Below are 18,487 nucleotides of genomic sequence, written 5' to 3'. Positions count from 1 at the left end.
CTGGGAACACTGGCAGCGTTCAGGCATCTCTACACACATCTTTGAGTCACAATGAAACTTGGGTGGGAGTAACGTGCCTGGTGCTTCTGAGCTTCCCTAGAACTTATGCCCAGACGCCGGGGGAAATCTGTTGTCCAAAATGACTCATTTTAGGTGCCACCAGGGTTTAGGTGGTGCTTGAGAAGAGGCAATTTGAATCATTCTCTGAGACCCAGGCGCCCACAGTCTGACTAAATTATACTTTAGGTGGAAATTAAACAGTTTGATTTTCTCCCTCTGTCCATATTGTCAGTAGTATATAATAAAAAATTAAAGTTGATGAATGGAGCACTGTGTTCTCAAAGCGAAGCACACCCTTGGTGGAAACTGCTGAAAACAATAGCAGGAATTGAAGCACATGAACTGAATACCACAGGCTTGAATTTACACCACCCTAGCCTTCTGGATTGAGGTGTACTGTAAATTACAGAGGCCCCAGCTGGCAGATTGAGGAGACCAAGGATAACAAGCAGGAAAATCCCTAAAAATACAAGGGTTTATATCATACACATATATGTTACAAATCCAGACATTCAGATATCTCTTAGTGTTCCACAGGTTGAAGCATCAGGTAGATGCATCCAGAAAATTAATAAATACACACTGACCTTCCTGCAACAACTACATGCCATTCCATCAAAGCATATGTATACTGAGAGTTGCAAAGGCTTTTGTTGCATTCTCCTCTTTTTTACTGGATTAAATGTAGCCATAATTTTTCCTAAAAACAGGTGCTGTCGCCCAAGCACAGCACAGACTGTATGTTATGAGGTTACTAGAAGAGCAGTTACAGGAATTTTGCATGAACTTTACCAGTATATTTGTGCATACCTTCCACTGTTTGTAATGATCAAGTATAGACTGATTTTTGGCAAAATATTTGCTTATTCATTTGTTTCCTCAAAAGTTCTGAAAATTTCTGAAATGCAGATACCAGCTGGTTCTCTTACTGCTACTATACTAAAAGAAGTAATTATGAATGAATTAACTGTGTATTCACTGTGCTATAAACAGTTTTAGTTCTATCTTTGTAAAGCAGCATTGAGTTACCCATATCAAATTTAGTAAGGCAATCCTTTATTTACCTTTTGTTTTTATTAAAAAAAAAAAAAAAGCACTAATGGAAAAGCAGCATCTATTTTTAAATCTTATAAACTCTAATTGTTCCATATCGAATGAGAATACACTACAGCATATGATAAACTTCCGTATTTACAAGTATCAATGAAGCCTCCAGCTTGCTGAATATCTTCCAAGAAGAGAAAGATGAGCCAACTTACATTTCCTGAGAGTGAAGTGAGAGATGTTTAGAGTTTATGGCAAGATGTATCTTTTCCAGCTGACATATACCATTACCTGGTATATGTCACTTGTAACTTGACAATGTTACAATAATTTGGTGACCAGAGCTCAAGGAGTTAGTTTAAACAACTTTCCTATGGTGGGTAATGATTTATTTAGTACTACATCGACGGAGACACTGAAATCTTAACCTTTTCGTGTTTGCTAAGAGATTTAAACTGAAATCTGTTATGAATAAAAAAGTAAAGTCCCGGTGACCAAGTAAAAAAACCTCCACATTGTTCTCAATATTTCTACATCAAATTACCATATTATTGATTCTAGGTTTTTGCCTAACTTGACTGGTAGAATGAGAGAAGGGAAAATAACTAGCTAGAACAATTTACCATTCTCTGCCTAGAAAGGGTATTTTGAATTCTTTTCAAATAAAAGTTAAGAACAGCTGTTTGTTACTCAGAATAAGAAATAATTTCCTTCTCATTCATCTTCCTCAAATCACATTAAGATGCACTATACTGTTTCATGTTACATTAGGCCTCAAGTTGTTTTCATATGACACATTATATGATGCAACTCAAGGGAAACTATTCAGACAGCTTAAGAGTTATTAATTACTTAGGGAGAGCTCAACCCACTCAGAAAATGTACTGCTGAAAGCAAAGCTGCAAATTATTTTAACATTGAGAAGAGGGATTTACCTAATATTTCATATACTTCAACATGCCTCTGCTTTCATTTACTGAACAGGTATAGATTAGCTGTCACTTTTAATATACAGGTGGTTTAGAAAATTTCTTTTGTAAAATCTATGTTATTGCTATCAAAATTTTAAAGGGCATTTTAAAAAGATTGGTTTGAAAAAGAAATAGAAATACCAAAACTCTTATGTTTGCGCAGAGTACTTTTACCCTAGGGTTTCCAGCAGTATTCTGTATCCTTATTTACAGGAATTCTTGGTGAACTCCTGCCCCTAACTAAATCAAAGGCCAGTCTTCCATTGATTTTAAAGAGGTCAGGCTAACTAAACTATGTCTGCTTTCCAAGTTTGGCCAATTTCTGTGCATTTTAACTTTTCATGAAAAAAAAAAAAAAAAAAAGCAGTCAGCAGCAATAAGAACTACAGACCTAAAAGTAGTAACATATAATAACAGACACTGGCAATGCAATAATTTTTCTTCTAATTTTCCTAAGCAGAATTCTGCAGCCTGACAAAGTTTTGAGAAAATTCAGGTCAACATCTAGGCTTTTGGAGTCTTATCTTGTGGAAGGCAACTTTCAGCATTTCTGATACAGTTATACACTTGCCTCAACTTGGATATTTGTTTTGTGAACCAAATAGGTCTCAGAGCAATCAGTGAACTTTCCTTGTACCTGGAAAATGAAAATAGCCGTAGCAAAGACCAAAGGTTACAAAAAGCAAGAACATGTAATTTGGGCACACAGACATTCACTTTCTCTCCCCTTTTTAATAATGAATATATTTTAAAATGTAAAAAGATGACAAAATGGGTTCAGAAACTTGCAAGAGTACCACATTATAAAATACTATATTCAAACAGTACGCTTCCTCTTCCAAAACATCACACCTTACCCTGAATGTTGCACAGTAAATTAAGCTGCTCTAATCAGTAGTAAGCATCTTTCCACGTAGAGGCACACGCCGTGGCAAAGAACAACAGCTGTACCACCAGAGAACGTTGTGAAGGAAGATGAGTGAGGGAAGAGGAGAAAGCCAGAGCCTGACTACTTCAGCAAGCTAAAACTTTACTCAAAGAAATCTCATACTCCAAAATATCCTCCCGCACCTGCACTGGTATAGACTCAAGAAAACCAAATGCAACAAAGTGGATGTAGGCATGGATATGCTACAGTAAGCTGCCTTTTTATGTACAAAGCAAGTAAAGGAAATGTATAGGGTACTACAAAGATTTGGGTGGCTTTTGCAGTATACAGGCATTGAGATGTTCCTCCAGGCACTTTTGAGCTCAACATCTAATGCATGGTTACCTGTGATTCACAAAGACTGAAGTTGATCTATATGATTCACTCAGGTCTTACACTAAATACAGATCTTGCATTCAGACTGTTTCTTTTCCTTAGGAGATGACCAGAGAACAAGCAAACATACTGCTTTCAGTGTCTGAGAGACAGGGAACACAGATGACAAAAATGTGGAACTCTAGGTCTTCCACAAAGGGGAAAAACATTTCCTCTGCATCTGCTTTCTTCTATTCATGCAATTGCATGACACCTTCTGCTGTTCCTCTGCCTCGCGCTGCTCAAACCAGACTGGTTTTCCATGTGTTGGCACCACTTACTGACTGAGAAACATGCAGAGACTTTCTAATGTTGCTGGCAGAAAGTGACCAAAACCAGCCTCTGTTGCCTCAGTCTGTTTTTTCAACCTGATTCTTCTCATATATATTTTCAGTAGCTGTGGCAGTCAGGTAACACCTCTGTAGCAGGTACTGATCTATCAGCAACTGATACCCTCCAGTTCCATCTGACCCTCCTTGCATGGACGTTACAATAAGAAGTTGGATTCAGTCTACGGGTTTTAGTCTCGTGAATACGGTGATGTTTCTCATAACAAGTGCCCTTTCACTGAGCATTTCTCCACATTGCGTGAATGCTAAATCTGCTCACGTATCAAAATTAAGAAATGTCAGTTAGGAAGAGCTCCTTCCAGTACTAGCATCCATCCCCCTAGCATAGCTACACTGAAAATATAAAAATAACGCAAAAGAAAAGCATCTCTTCTGAACTCTCACCATCTCCTGTCAGGAATCATGCTTTTCCTGGATGTATACCTCATCCTCCTTTCCTTTCTGTAGCTAAATGTAGAACATCACACACGTATGCACCCCCCATCCCCACTTTTCTAACAGGTTTCTGCTCCTGTGATCCACTGTAGGGAATGAAACCTCCCTGTACACATGCAAACATGCTCTTATTGTCCAGCATGAATGTCCCAGAAACCCTCAGTGCTTTTCCGTACTCAGAACCACACTAATAAATCAATTGCCTCTATAAGGAAACTTACTCAGGGTCTGACACATTTCTGATATGCAATCCACAAAAACTGAACAAAACTTTCTCTTTGGAGATTAATGGCAGAATCCGGAGAAGTGTGATGATCTGTCCATTTCTTCAGTGGGTCTGTGATTGTCTCCTAAGATACTGTCTTTGTTCAAAATTTAAAGCTAAGATGTGCTTAAAAGAATGGCAGAGATTTAAGTTTTCTTCAAGTCAATCAAGAATTGTATCAAGCTTTTTGGCATTTTTACATAATCTCTCAAGGCCATTTTGCTTTGCTGAACGTCCTAAAATCCAAATGTGGCATTCTTTTTTTCAAGTGCAGCAACCGTCAAGAGAAGAGGACGTGAACTTAAATACTTTTAGAGAAACTTTACATGCTTCTTTTAACACCTACCCATGTCTTTATTTCGACGTTTTATGAGCAGCTCTAACTCATGTGGTCCTTCTAGTTTGCTCCCAGAAATGGAACAAAGACAACAGGTCTAGTTATTAGAGTAGTCTGATATTTGGCAGTCTCTAAAGTCAATGAGATATTAAATTCTTATGCTAAATATGACTATCTACAGCAGAATGGAGTTATTCGGCTGATCAAGAAACCCTCTGAAGATATTAGAGAAAAAAATAATTACGGTAACCTCTGAAAAGTCAACTGGCAGCGAAAATTGCTCTGCATGCATTTTTACATGCTTCCTACCCTGAAGCAAGATCTATGGTACAGTGTTAATTATTTGTAGATCTCTGGTTGCTGTTGTCTGGAAAAGCAAAGCAGACACAGACTACAATAGAGGATTTGTCTATTGGAGGCCATGATCATTCAGTCTGAAGACAAATGATGCACTTCATACTTTTGAAAGGAGGGAGGAAATCAGGAATGACATATCTTTTTTCTTGGCCTATATATCCATACTAATCTTCTCTAGACGGGGAAGAAATCTAAGTACGCATCTCTCCTTGGAGGTTTTCACAGCCAATTTACCAGCATCGTACAGACAGTTACGGAGAGACACCAGCTGATTCCAGAAAGAGAATGGTCTTTTCAGTTTGGTACATAGGAGGGCTGGTCAGCTCCAGCAGGGCTGCATGCCTTGAGACTCGCACCCTCCTACTTCTCACGCTGGTCTTGTGAGAGCTACCTTGTGTAGCTCTGCATGACATCGTGCTACCCAACCTAAATGTGTTGTTTCCTTAGAACCCTCAATTTCTTCCTGTTTGGTCTCCCCTCACCCCCATCCCAAACTTTTAGTAGCTTTTTACAATGAATCAATGGAACAAGCGCTAGCAAAGTGAACTGTTGATTACACTTGAACAGGCTCCCCACTTCCTTCCCTGGTTTGTTCTGTAAGGTCCTGGATAACCCTAGCTGATGGTAAAAGGCAAACCATCTCACAGGCCAGCATCCCTCTTATGAAAATGCTGAGTGCTCACAGTAAACATAATAGCATGGCTGGCAGTGGAAAGGGAGAGCTAGAAGGACTGCTGTATGGAGTGCAGCTGAACTAAACTAAGGGATGCTTTTTTCCTGACCTCCTCAAATAATTGCCTGGATAACTAGCCTCCTCCTCTTCAGCATCCAGGACTGCCTATAAATAAATTCATTCCAGGCTAAAGTCACAAGCATGACATGCTAAGAAGTGCTTGAGAAAAAAGGCACAGGCAACACCAAAGGTACTACAGCCTACAACACTGTTATAGATGGATATATCCACCCATCTTGGTTCCAGCTGATCTCCCCCCAAAAAGAAGGTGTAAGTGGTGAAGATTAAGTTACCAACAGAAGAGAACGGAGTAGGAAAGAAGGTTAATGATACCAGATACCAGGGTCTGACCTGAAATAAGTAGCTCTGTCAGCTGCAAGAGTGAAGCTACAGAGAGAGAACATGCTTTTGCTTTAACACCCCCTACACACAGCATGACTAGTCTATGAATATTTAAGCCTGGTGTTCTGCTTACTATTTGAAGGATAATTTGATAAATAATGTGCTCTTTTGCAGTTTGTAAAAACTGTTAACATTCATGAATTCTAAACGAATGAATATCGAAAATAAAAGATCAAAAAAATTCATTTGCATCGCATCGAAAGACCTAATAGCATTTTCAGAAACTGGAAATTATCACTTTTCTGAAGTCTCAGGACTTAGAAATGAGTTGTCTAATTAAAGTCAAGTTAAAAAAAAAGGAGTACATACAGCTTAGCCTGCATCTGTCACATCTTCTGTAATAATGAGATTTTTGGTAAGTTACAGATTAAATGGAGTTAAATTATATCAAGCTCAAAAATATCAACATTGCATTGCTATCTGCTGAGTCATAACTATGTTTACCAGGATGGGCCAATGACCTTGCTAACCCTGTTACTATCAGACCCAGCTGGGAAATGGCCAGGTATTCCCTTTAAAAGGCTAGGAGAGAAACAAGAAAAAGCTTGTAAAGAGAGATGGGGTCTTGCATTAGGCCCAAGACAGAGGTGTTGAAAAGCAGCTTCAAGCAGTGGTAGCTTTGGATAAGTCAATGAACATTTTATTTAGATTTTTCCTAAGCTTCACATCAAAAGAACCCAACACATCCAACTTGAAAGAACACTGGATATTGCCCGGAGTCCTTCTCAGGCTGGGGAAACAGGCCAGATGCCTTGTATCCAAACAAGGAAGCTTGATATGCCGGGAATTTACAAACTTTTCTCAAAACAGCAAAGGCTCCACAGTACAAAAACTTTGCATTGAAACAATGCATCAACTATAACTTCATTTGAGGTTGAATCATCTAACTTCTATGCGAAAGTAACAGAACTGGAATGAACAATGACCTTATTTTTCAGCAGTAAGGCTGAGATTGAAGTCTTTACTGTTGATGAAAATTCTTGAGAACATCGTATTACTTACTACAAACCCCAGGCTAGTAGATGAAGCACAGAAGAGTTATGACAGTAAAGAAAATATCACTAATATCACCAATATTTCGCATTGTATAAAATTGTAACATTTAAGCACGCAATGAAATGCAAGAAATATTTTGGAAGTTAAAAAGGAAATACTTAGTTCCCTCACTGCCCTATGACGAAAACAGCATTTTGATGAACTCACTCTTACCCTATAAATTACTTGGCTGACAATGGAATTAAGTACCTCGTATTATGGGAATCTATATTCTTAAGGAAGAACATTTGTTAACAGTACAGTCTATAATAGAATCATAGAATCCCAGAATGGTTGAGGTTGGAAGGAAGGTCACCTGGTCTGACTCCCCCTGCTCAGGCAGGGCCACCTAGAGCCAGTTGGATAGGAGTACACATTTACTTATGTATGAGAACAAAATCAATCCAACATAAGCTGTTTAAAGAGATGACATTTACTTGTGATAACAAAAGTTAGGATGCTGTAAAAAATGTAATCTTAGGCATAATAAGGATTCATATTAGTAGTGCTAACTGGTCCTTAAGGAAAGCAATGAAGCAAGGCTGTGTTATAACTCTTCAGTCTTTCAAGAACTCTACCAGTTAATGAGTCATGACTTTCCTTTCTGTGAAATCATATCAGTATCTTGAATCACAAAGTGGTTTTTTTAGTGCTCCTAACACTTTCACAACAAATCAATCTTAAGCTTGTATAATTTCCTGGTAGCACAGCATATCTGTCTCCACATACTAATAGTAATACAATCATTTATCACTTCCTAAATTTAAAGTAAGTCCTGCAAAAAGGAAAGTAACCAATAAAAAAAGAGAAATCATTTCAAAGTCTATGCTCCTTTTTGAGTAAACACAGACGTCAGATGGCATTTCTTGCATCTAATGTTTTCAGACACTCAAGTCATCACACACAGTTTTATTACTGAACAACCACTACAACTTACCTTCTATGTTTGGTCCTGTTGTGGTACATTTTCCAATGTCTCTGTCCATATGATCATTCTTACAAGTTACTGTCTTTATCAATATTGTCCACAGTTTCATTCTATGTTACACATGCTAAAATCTCAGTGACTTAATTTCACAGGAGATATTTAAAAAAAACCCCAAACCCAATCTACTGCACTAGAAGACTCCCCTCCCAAAACACCTTGTTTCCAAGTAACACCTTTACCTATAAAATGAGTGAGCATTATCTACTAATCCCACAAAAGTCAGCTGCTAGATGTCAATCCTGAGCAACAGCAATAATTTAATGCTGCAACTGCATGTGCTGTACTTCAAAGTAAGTACACCCAGCATGGAGGGTCCTGAGTGCAAGAATTAGACCCGGAAGTGCACTTCTTCCCCCACAAATCTTGGCAAACAGGTCTGTTATTGTATGTGCTCCTAGTGAATACTATTATCTTTTTTGTTTCGTTTCACAGATTAAGTTAAACTGGCAGTCATCTAGCATTCTGACCTGCTCACTTAGAGACAGGTCCAGTAAGACAAAAAATACGGTGCGTGGAGTCACAGCACCTTGATGATACCATCTGTGTTGTTACGTCTCAGGAGTGGTCCAAAGCAAACCTCACTTTCCTTAGCCATGAAATAGCCATTACTATTTTATAGGATATGCATTCAACATGTGATGGGTTGACCCTGGCTGGACGCCAGGCGCCCACCAAAGCCATTCTATCACTCCCCCATCCTCAGCTGGACAGGGGAGAGAAAAATATAACAAAAAGCTTGCGGGTCGAGATAAGGACAGGAGAGATCATTCACTAATTACCATCACGGGCAAAACAGACTCAGCTTAGGGAAAATTAGCTCACTTTTTATTACAAATCAGCCAGAGTAAGGTAAATGAGAAATAAAACGAAATCTCAGAACACCTTCCCTCCACCCCTCCCTTCTTCCCGGGCACAACTTCACTCCCGGATTTCTCCACCAAGCCCCCCCAGCGGCACAAGGGGGACAGGGATGGGGTTTACGGTCATCACATGTTATTTTCTGCCGCTTCACCTCCTCAGGGCGAGGGCTCATCACACTCTTCCCCTGCTCCAACGTGGGGTCCCACCCACGGGAGACAGTCCTCCACGAACTTTCTCCAACGTGGGCCATTCCCACGGGCTGCAGTTCTTCACGAACTGCTCCAGCATGGGTCCTTTCCACGGTGTGCAGTCCTTCAGGCACAGACTGCTCCAGCGTGGGTCCCCCACGGGGTCACAAGTCCTGCCAGAAAACCTGCTCCGTGGGCTCCTCTCTCCACAGATCCGCAGGTCCTGCCAGGAACCTGCTCCAGCGCAGGGTTCCCACGGGGTCACAGCCTCCTTCAGGAACCCACCTGCTCCGGCGTGGGGTCCTCCACGGGCTGCAGGTGGATATCTGCCCCACCATGGACCTCCCTGGGCTGCAGGGGGACAGCCTGCCTCACCAGGGTCTTCACCACGGGCTGCAGGGGAATCTTCGCTCCGGCGCCTGGAGCATCTCCTCCCCCTCCTTCTGCACTGACCTTGGTGTCCGCAGGCTTGTTTCTCTTACATGTTCTCACTCCTCTCTCCGGTGGCTGTTTTCCACGTCCCAACTTTTTTTTCCTTCTTAAAAATGTTATCACAGAGGCGTTACCACTATCACTGATTGGCTCGGCCTTGGCCGGCGGCGGGTCCATCTTAGAGCCAGCTGGTATAGGCTCGCTCTCTCTCGAACACAGGGGAAGCTTCCAGCAGCTTCTTACAGGAGTCACCCCTGTAACCCCCCCCCGCTACCAAAACCTTGCCACATAAAACCAATACACAACAGTATTTGAGTAATCAACACTGCTCACCATAGACTATGAACATACAGATTTCTTACTAAACTCTCAGCAGAGTTCACAGAGAAAACTGACTAAAAGAGATAAATCTAAGTTTATCAAGGGCTTCAACATTAACATTGTTAATACGGGCGTAGCAATAAGCAGCAGCCTAATCCCTAAAATAAAAGATACACGCATTTTCGTATGACAGTTAAAAGCTTAATGCCATATTAGGAACAATCAACAAGTTATTATTCAAGGCCTGTATTGTCATGCTCAATCCCAGGGTATTTTTAGGATTTTTTTTTTTTTAACAGAATTCTGAGATTCTGCAACTAGTCACATTGACTAAACCCAAAAATAACACGATCTCTTGCACATGGTTCTGTTAATACGCCAATATCTGTACATCAGGACTTAGTTTCTATAGATTACAGACTGTTCTTCATGATTAAGTTTATTAAATCATTCCAAGTTTTGAAATGAGTTTGTGACATGACAAATATTCACTTGAGACAAGGCTGCAATCAGCAAACTCTGTACACTTATGACTGAAATCTTGTTGATACCCAGACGTCCAAGTGAAAAATCCAGGGCATGGACTGTACTATTCATGCAAAATTAAATTAATTAATTAATTAATTTTGAATTAAAGAATTCAAAAATTTGGCAATTTATCGCCATAAATAAAAAATGTTTCATTGGATGATGATAAAAAACTGCAAAGATCTAATCACAGAGAAATGCTATAGGCCAAAAATCTTTCACAACGAACTGAAAATAAATGAAAATCGATGTAATGAAAAAAGCACCAGGCAGTTTCACTGTGAGCGAGCCCATGAACTATTTTTAGACAGAAAAACTAAATACTCAGAAGCAAGGTGGGGGAAGGGAATAATATCTCTATGACATCTTTAAACGACAAAGCCCCAGTGTAGACACAGATGTATCAGCACAAACATCTTCTGTAGGTACAACTTTAGTTAAGAGGAAGAACGCCTGACAGCATAGCTAATGCAAACTACATTTCACAAAGTGTTAAATCACAAAAGCCAGGAAAAAAAAGAAAAATCTGATTTATTACAGAGGTGGTTTTTTTTTCCAGTCTGCTGATAAATGACTTCTGAAGCACATGGCACCACTGCTTCAGCTGGAGAAATTATATGCATTTTACAAAGACACTTCAATCCTCTCAGCCCAATCAGCAAAACTGATAAAGGATCTTTCAATCTCTAATTTTATACTACAACATATGGGGGCCAAAGTCTATCCTCAGCTGCATGCATTATATCCAGTATATTTTATTGAATTCTGTGTGGCTGCATACAGCATTGCTGTATATACCCATGTTTACTCTGGATTTCTAAGAAACTTCAACTGTATTAATCCTGCAACTGTATTTTTGTTCTAAGACTATTTTGACTAGTGTTCTTATCAAACACAGGTCTTGTTACAAACTTAGATCTGCATCCTCCTTATTGATTTTTAGCACTATCTTGTACTCACTTTTGGGAGACTTTTTTCTTCAAAAAAGGTGTCTAAGAAAGACCAAGACAGCATTACAAAGATTTTGAAAGTCAGCATGTTTGGCAGGGAGTAGGAGACATGTAAACTCTTGTGAAAGTTCCCCACAGTTTGGCATTACTTAAGGCTCTCTTCCACTAACATACCAGTAAATTGAACAACCTATGGCAGAATCTGTGTCCAATTTTTTGAACAAAGGCCATAGGGAAGTGTGCAGGTATATCGCTTGTGCTGAATCTAGAAATCTAATAACACAGTAACTTTGTCTAGCAATTGCACTATGACAGTATATGTTTTAAGTTTTGCTATCTTATCCAATAAGAAAACTGAAAAATAGTTTTGGCATCCATATCAGATGAAAATAAAAAGGAATTCTATATAGGATTATATCACAAAAGAGAAATCGCTTAGATATTGCAGATACCGTTGTCTTAATCAGAACAATGGAATTGTTTTCCACAGGGCAGGTTAAACCATTAAACTGAAGGTGCAATTTCAGGGTTTGCTTAAGCTAACAGGAGGCTGCTCCCTGCCCAGCAGCGTGTTCTTACTCCTTTCCCGCTGTGATTGCTGGAGATCACACAGCCACAGGGATCAACTGCCAGCCTCACTGACCGGAGAGGCTGATGCTGATGTGGAGGAAGTGAGATGAGGCTGAGAGCTGGAGAGGAGTGCTGTGAAGGTGAACTCCTAATCTTATTTTCTTCCAAATAATAATCTTGGCTGGGTGCATTTCTCCTTTAAAACAAAGGCAGCAGGAAAAAATAACTCTACTCTAAACTGAAATTCATGTTTTTCAAATTAAGGAAAGCTTTTTAAGTAAGAAAAGTAAACTGCCTTTGCTATTTGTTCCTCCAGTGCTTCTGTGATTTGCTTATTGCCTGCCTTAAGTTTCATCCTGAACTGTGAGGCACACGGGGGATCCACACAAACACTGCTGGTCTCCTGCACGCTCTCATTGTGGACCAGTGCCCTTAAAGTACACATCTCCCAAAAGCTTCTTCCCTTTATCTGCAAGTGCATTACGGCAAGAACAACACTGCTGGGGAAAAAAGATAAAGAAACTCTGCTTCATCCTACATCGTCTTACCAGCTCAACTGGTATGATGCTGCCACACGACATGCTCTGCTGTCAGGGGAACACACTACAAATCAAAGAATTCAGATTTGCTACACCCAGTGGCATAATTGAAATAGTTTTTCTGCTCTCTGTTCCCTCACAGTCTGCTTTCAATGTAAGTACTATATATTTTTATATATACTATTCCCCTCTGCCTCCTCTCTGCCATTACTTTTACTTTCCCAATTCTTTCCACACAGTAAATTGCACGTTAAATTACAGGATGATTCAAGCCCAATATAGCAATTAAAATCCATTAATGCCTGAATTTTAAATTTTATAAAAAGTTCTTGGCATATTTCTTGTAAATTGTCAGGTAGAAACAAGCCCAAATACACAGAAAAAGACACCCACATGTGTTCATTCTTTAAAAGAAGCATTGTCCTATCATTTTTCACGGTAAGAGGCCCCAGTTTTCACCTTAGTTATGAAATGAAATAATTGGTATTTACATGGTAGGTACAGCTCCAATTTATTCTTTCAACAATAATCCCTGCATTATCCTTCTTTTTTAATTTATAAAATGCAGTAAGTTTTCATGTTTCTGGAAAGAAACACAAAGTACACAATTTCAGTAACTTTCAACCAGAATCAGAAAAAGAAAGATTGTATCACTGCAGCTTCTGATCCACTACTTTGAAAGACCTGAAGAAAGCATCAGGATTTGTACTAAATTCAGGCTCCCACACTCAGGAAGCAAATTCCAGAGACAAGGCCCTTTTCTTGAAAATACCCTGCAACCAAAATACCAGACATTTCAGTCGTAGCATTGTTGGCTCCAACAGCTCAAATGACCTCAGATAAATACGCGATATAGGAAGGGTGAGGTAGTTTCTTACATAACTATCTAATATTTTAATAGACCAAAGGCTAGCAGGACTTCGTGTAAGCACAGTTGAAAGCTGGTTAGCATAACTGTAACTACTTGCCTCCAAACAGGGGTGCCACCTCATTGCCATTTCAGTAGATGTTTTAAAAGTTTTCAATGCGAGCTTTTGGAAACCGGTGATTTTCATATCTATCCATTCTATACTGTACTTTAGAAATAGGTATACTATTTCTTAATATATATCTTAATAATATTTTTCAAGAAGACTGCTGAACCCGACTGCTGTCCAAAACACATGCCACGGGCAAAACTAATCAAAAATGATGCCCACGTGGACATTCACTGACAGCTGAAGTCACATGCAAGGAACTCAGTATTATTTTGGTGAAGAAAGAAGTCTCAGCAGATACAACCAAAGAACATACGGCAAAGTAAATGGTTGCAAAGCCACCCAGAGATAGGTGCCTTTGGGGAGCAAAGTGCTAGCTATGAAAAGGCTTCTAATGGTGAGCACAGAAACTGCCTCGCTTGATGCCACCTATGCCCCAGGAAATGCAATTCCCTATGCATTTTTTGTGATTAAAAAGGTTAGCATTAAAAACAAACAAAAAAACCCACATAAAGATCCTTTCATCATTGATTTCTGTTCTTAGCAGAAAGAATCCTCCAGCCTGGAATATACTGACAGAAACGGGAACAGTATTTCTGCATCCTGTAACTAGACTTCACAAGAAGATGAAACACTTTCTCTGAAATATGGCCCAAGCCACAGCCACAGCTCTTCTGGCAGCAGTGAGTGATAACATTGCTGATGGAGCTCAGTAGTCCAAATACAGTCAAAACCCAAGTTCTTTTGCAGTATCTTACACTGAAAGGGGAAGAATTCCCAAAAAAGCCATGAGACGAATCCCAACTGCTATAACTCTGAGATCATTTAACAGCCAGCTACAATAATCTCCTCAATAAATTAATACGGTTTGTCAAGCCAAATAAACTACAAAATAAGAAAGCCATGACTGTGCCATTAAGATTTGCTAATCATAAACATCCATTTCAAAACCATTCTGAAACTCAGCTGAAATCAACTTACTATCTCCTTTATTGGTGCTTTCAAAGGAGGGAAAAAAATGGCCCACCAACAACCCAGAAAAGTGAGAATGAAGAAACAACTGACACCTGATGCATCTTCAGACAAGGACAGTGAAATTATTTCATCATAGTGCTATTTACTCTAAGGCAACTAAAGAACAAAGATTAGCCTACAAGGCCTCATGTCCAGAAGTACTGAATACTGCTGGCAGACCTAAAGGAGTTGCTATCAGCACAGAGCCCTGCGCTGCTTTTGCCAGCAAACTCTATGCCAAACTGGAATACACTGCATAGGCAGTACGCGTTAAACTCTAGAGAACAAAAGATGACTCCATAATGTATTTATTGAAATAAAATTAAAACATTATACAATTACTATTATTATGACTATATAATTAGATTGTCTGCATGATGGTATTTTACTGTGAATTTCTTTAGGATTCAAAGGCTCAGTTATACTACTTTATCTAGGAATAACTTCTATTAATGTCCATATAAGAATTGCAATAAGTAACTCACAGTTTTTTAATTTAAAAATTACTCTTTAATCCTGAAAATATTATTAGAATTGAATTAATATTTAATAGTCATTTACATGGAGTATAAGAAAAATTATCCATCTCCTATCACAAGACAAAATACCTACAGAACACCCCACAAGAAGAGATAAAGGTAAGAGATATAACTGAAATCCAGCGTAAATAGACATAATCAATTTTCCAAGCTGACACTGCATTGTAAATTATTTACAACATATAAATAGGTGCAACACTACTCCAGGTCCATTGAAAAAAACCAAAATGGCATCACACAAGAAAAATGGCACAGCATAGCTTTCTATTACCCACACTACAACTGAATGAATGAAATGCAAGAGGAGATGTGCCAAGTTACTTGATACTTGCTAGTCAGCTTAATCAGATACTCTCAGTTTCCTGCAGGATGGATAACAAACACTGTTCTGCTGCTTACTGCACACCACGTCTACTAAAATATTTTCTGTGGCAGAATGATCCTAAAAACCTCTGTGCATCTAATAACACAAGGGGTCTGGAACCACACAACCTGACGTAACGTAAGAGAAGGAGATTTACATAAAAATAATAAGTTACAAGACATTGTACATGGATAACTGAGGTAAAGTAAATTATAAGGTTATGATGACGGATACCTGAGTTCTTGACTATCCTTCACTGTAACCCCACCGCGTCAAAACCTGACTTTGTGCTCCTGACTGCCCTCTGTCCTTATTTTTAAAAACTAACTCAGAAGTTCAAAAGAGTATCAAAAATACTTTAAACAAATAATTTTAAAAAATTTTGTCTGAAGTGTTATCTTGACAACAGAAAGCTATTACATATTCATCATAGTGAATAAAAAAAGTAAATTCTATTCTTAATTACGACGTGCATTTCTCTATGAAGAAAGGTTCAAAAAGCATGAGCAAGACTATTGCCATGAAGAACTAGGATTTAATGGAAATTCTGCAATGCTTGAATGTTATTGAAAACAACTTAACCCTTTTTTTTGTTCAGGAAGATATATTTTGTTCAGGAGGGAGTACCAGTAAGAGGTACTACTTACTTCCACAGCAAGCCGACTGAAAAAAACTTATCTTGTACCTTATTAACATCAATAACGTGATATTAATTTTCAGCCTAACTATACTTATATATTAGCACTGTTACGCATTTTATTAATAATCATCTCAGTTGCTTCATCCAGCTAGTTTTCATCCATTAGATACGCATATTTTTAGGGGAAACCAGACAGATTTTCTCTTTAATTCTTTAATGAGGACACACAGAAGAAAACAACAGGGAGGGAGAGGAACGTGAGAAGCAAGAGACCGTTAAAGCCAAACCACCTGCCTTCCAGGTTTACCCTTTCCTGAAATTCTTTATCCCCTCCCCAAGTTACGTGGAAAATGATGAAAAACTAGCCATTTTTGTCTCAAAGAGTCATCCTCCCCCCCAAAACCTGAACAGATAAAATACAGAAAAAGATATCAGATTTCTCTCCCACTCCATAAAGAAAGTTAAAAAAAAAAAAAAAAAAAATGTATTTTGTCTTTCTCAATTATTTTCCTTGCAACTGCTAAGAGTTAAGGCTTTGCGAAGCCACAGCTATCAGCCATGATGTGAATTCCCCATTTTCACTGCCTTCACTAATGAACTGGTTTTAAAAGAAGAAAATGAAACACAGACATTAGTATTCAGGCCTACTAGTAAAAGCTAGGAAAAAAGCTTTACATTTTTCAACATCACCTGTCAGACCCCTTGCAATACCACCAAATTCCTAGAAATCAATCCCTTCGAATCATGAATTTTCCCTCAAATATGAATTTTAAATAATTCACCCTTCTCCAATTTCTAGCTCCTCTCACTCCATTTTTGCCACGGATTTTTTTAGTTTCAGAATAAATTAAGTCAGCTTGCAATATGTATTTCACTGCATACAAAGCATTACTTAGCTTCTTATTCCTAGAGGAAAATTGCCCCACATTTTTTTGTTATTGCCTTGATTGTCTACTCTTCTGTAGTCTCACGTTTCCCTCAGATTCCCATCCATTGAAAAAAATCCATAAAATTCTGAAAAATGAATAATGGATTTTAAAAAAAAAGTTTTCTTATTATCAAACTTCCAAAATATTTTTAGTATAGACATGTATGGTTGGCACCTAATTTTACCTGTTCCTCTTCTAAAGACAATCTTGATAATACTGAGAAGGCCCTAATAAAAATAGAGCACTCTCTGTGTGTCAAGTAATTTTATCTAGTAATTTTTCCTTCAATAGCTAACGTCCACGGTATTTAAAAAAACCCAGCAATTACTTTGTTTAACTTTGCAGGATAAAAATTTAGCATTTACAGTATGTAATATGTCGGAAAATCTTAGAATCTATCTAGTAATCTAGAATATTTAGGTCCTATTTCTTTAATCATTCTCCTCTCCCAAAGATCACTTAGTTTTGTGTCTGGGTGCCTCCAATTCATCTCTCCTCCCTCTCCCCAGCTGCATGCTGCCCACAGCCCCTCTTTGCTCTGCCCAGCATCCAAGCAAAGGGGAAGTCCGAGGGCTGGGTGTATTATTTCCTAGGCAAGCTGGAGCCAAACCTCTTGCAACAGAGAATACTCAACCTGAAGGCACGGGAATGTAGTTGCTTCCCTCGTCATCACAGGAACATGTTGTACAGAAACCACAGTCCCATGACTTGGAGCACATCTCAACCAAGAAGCTCTGAGGTGATCCTCTCTCTCTCCACTGAGCATGGGGAACTTGAAACTACATTCCTAACTGTTTCTTGCCATTTCCTTGTCCCCGTGCAAACTGAAATCCATCCAATTCTATTGTGCCTTACTGTCTTTCACCTTCCTTTTGATTTTTCATGCAGTCTCTGCCTTTCATCCCTCTCTGTGTCAGAACAGGATGCTGCCTAGTTTCACCTCTGTACTGAGTACCCACCATTCTGTTGCTGCTCAAAGGCAAGATGCCAATTCCACGGGGGGGGGAATAATAATGAAAAAATAGCATTTAAGGAAATGGTGACACACTCACACTCTTTTTAATCCTGCCAGCAGTAATGAGAGAGAGGACAGCCAATTTCATGTAGGGAAGATTATAATAACACTTGTTGTCATACCATGAAAGTTCTTTGTTTTATAAATATTTATGTATAAACAGCAGAGTTTTCAGTATCAGAATCAAAAATTGAGAAATAGATATTCACAATTAAATTTCTACCAGATTCCAGAAGAAAAACTCACCTGAATCAAAAAGCTTCCCAAAGAAAGTACTGTTACAGATGAAAATGCCTGAAAGCAGACAGACTTGTCTTTGTGGCATCCTTTGTATACACTG

The 18,487-nt window shown here is 38.8% G+C and overlaps 1 protein-coding gene across 6 annotated transcripts in view; it reads right to left on the bottom strand.

The window, feature by feature from the left end:
- Window positions 1-18,487, bottom strand: part of COL19A1 (collagen type XIX alpha 1 chain) — a 207,534-nt gene that overhangs the window by 175,758 nt on the left and 13,289 nt on the right. The window lies entirely within an intron of this gene.

Source organism: Haliaeetus albicilla, chromosome 17, assembly GCF_947461875.1.
Source record: "Haliaeetus albicilla chromosome 17, bHalAlb1.1, whole genome shotgun sequence".
NCBI classification, from domain to species: Eukaryota; Metazoa; Chordata; class Aves; order Accipitriformes; family Accipitridae; genus Haliaeetus; species Haliaeetus albicilla.
Note: the sequence above shows the minus strand (reverse complement) of the source record. Positions and strands in the feature narration are given on the sequence as shown.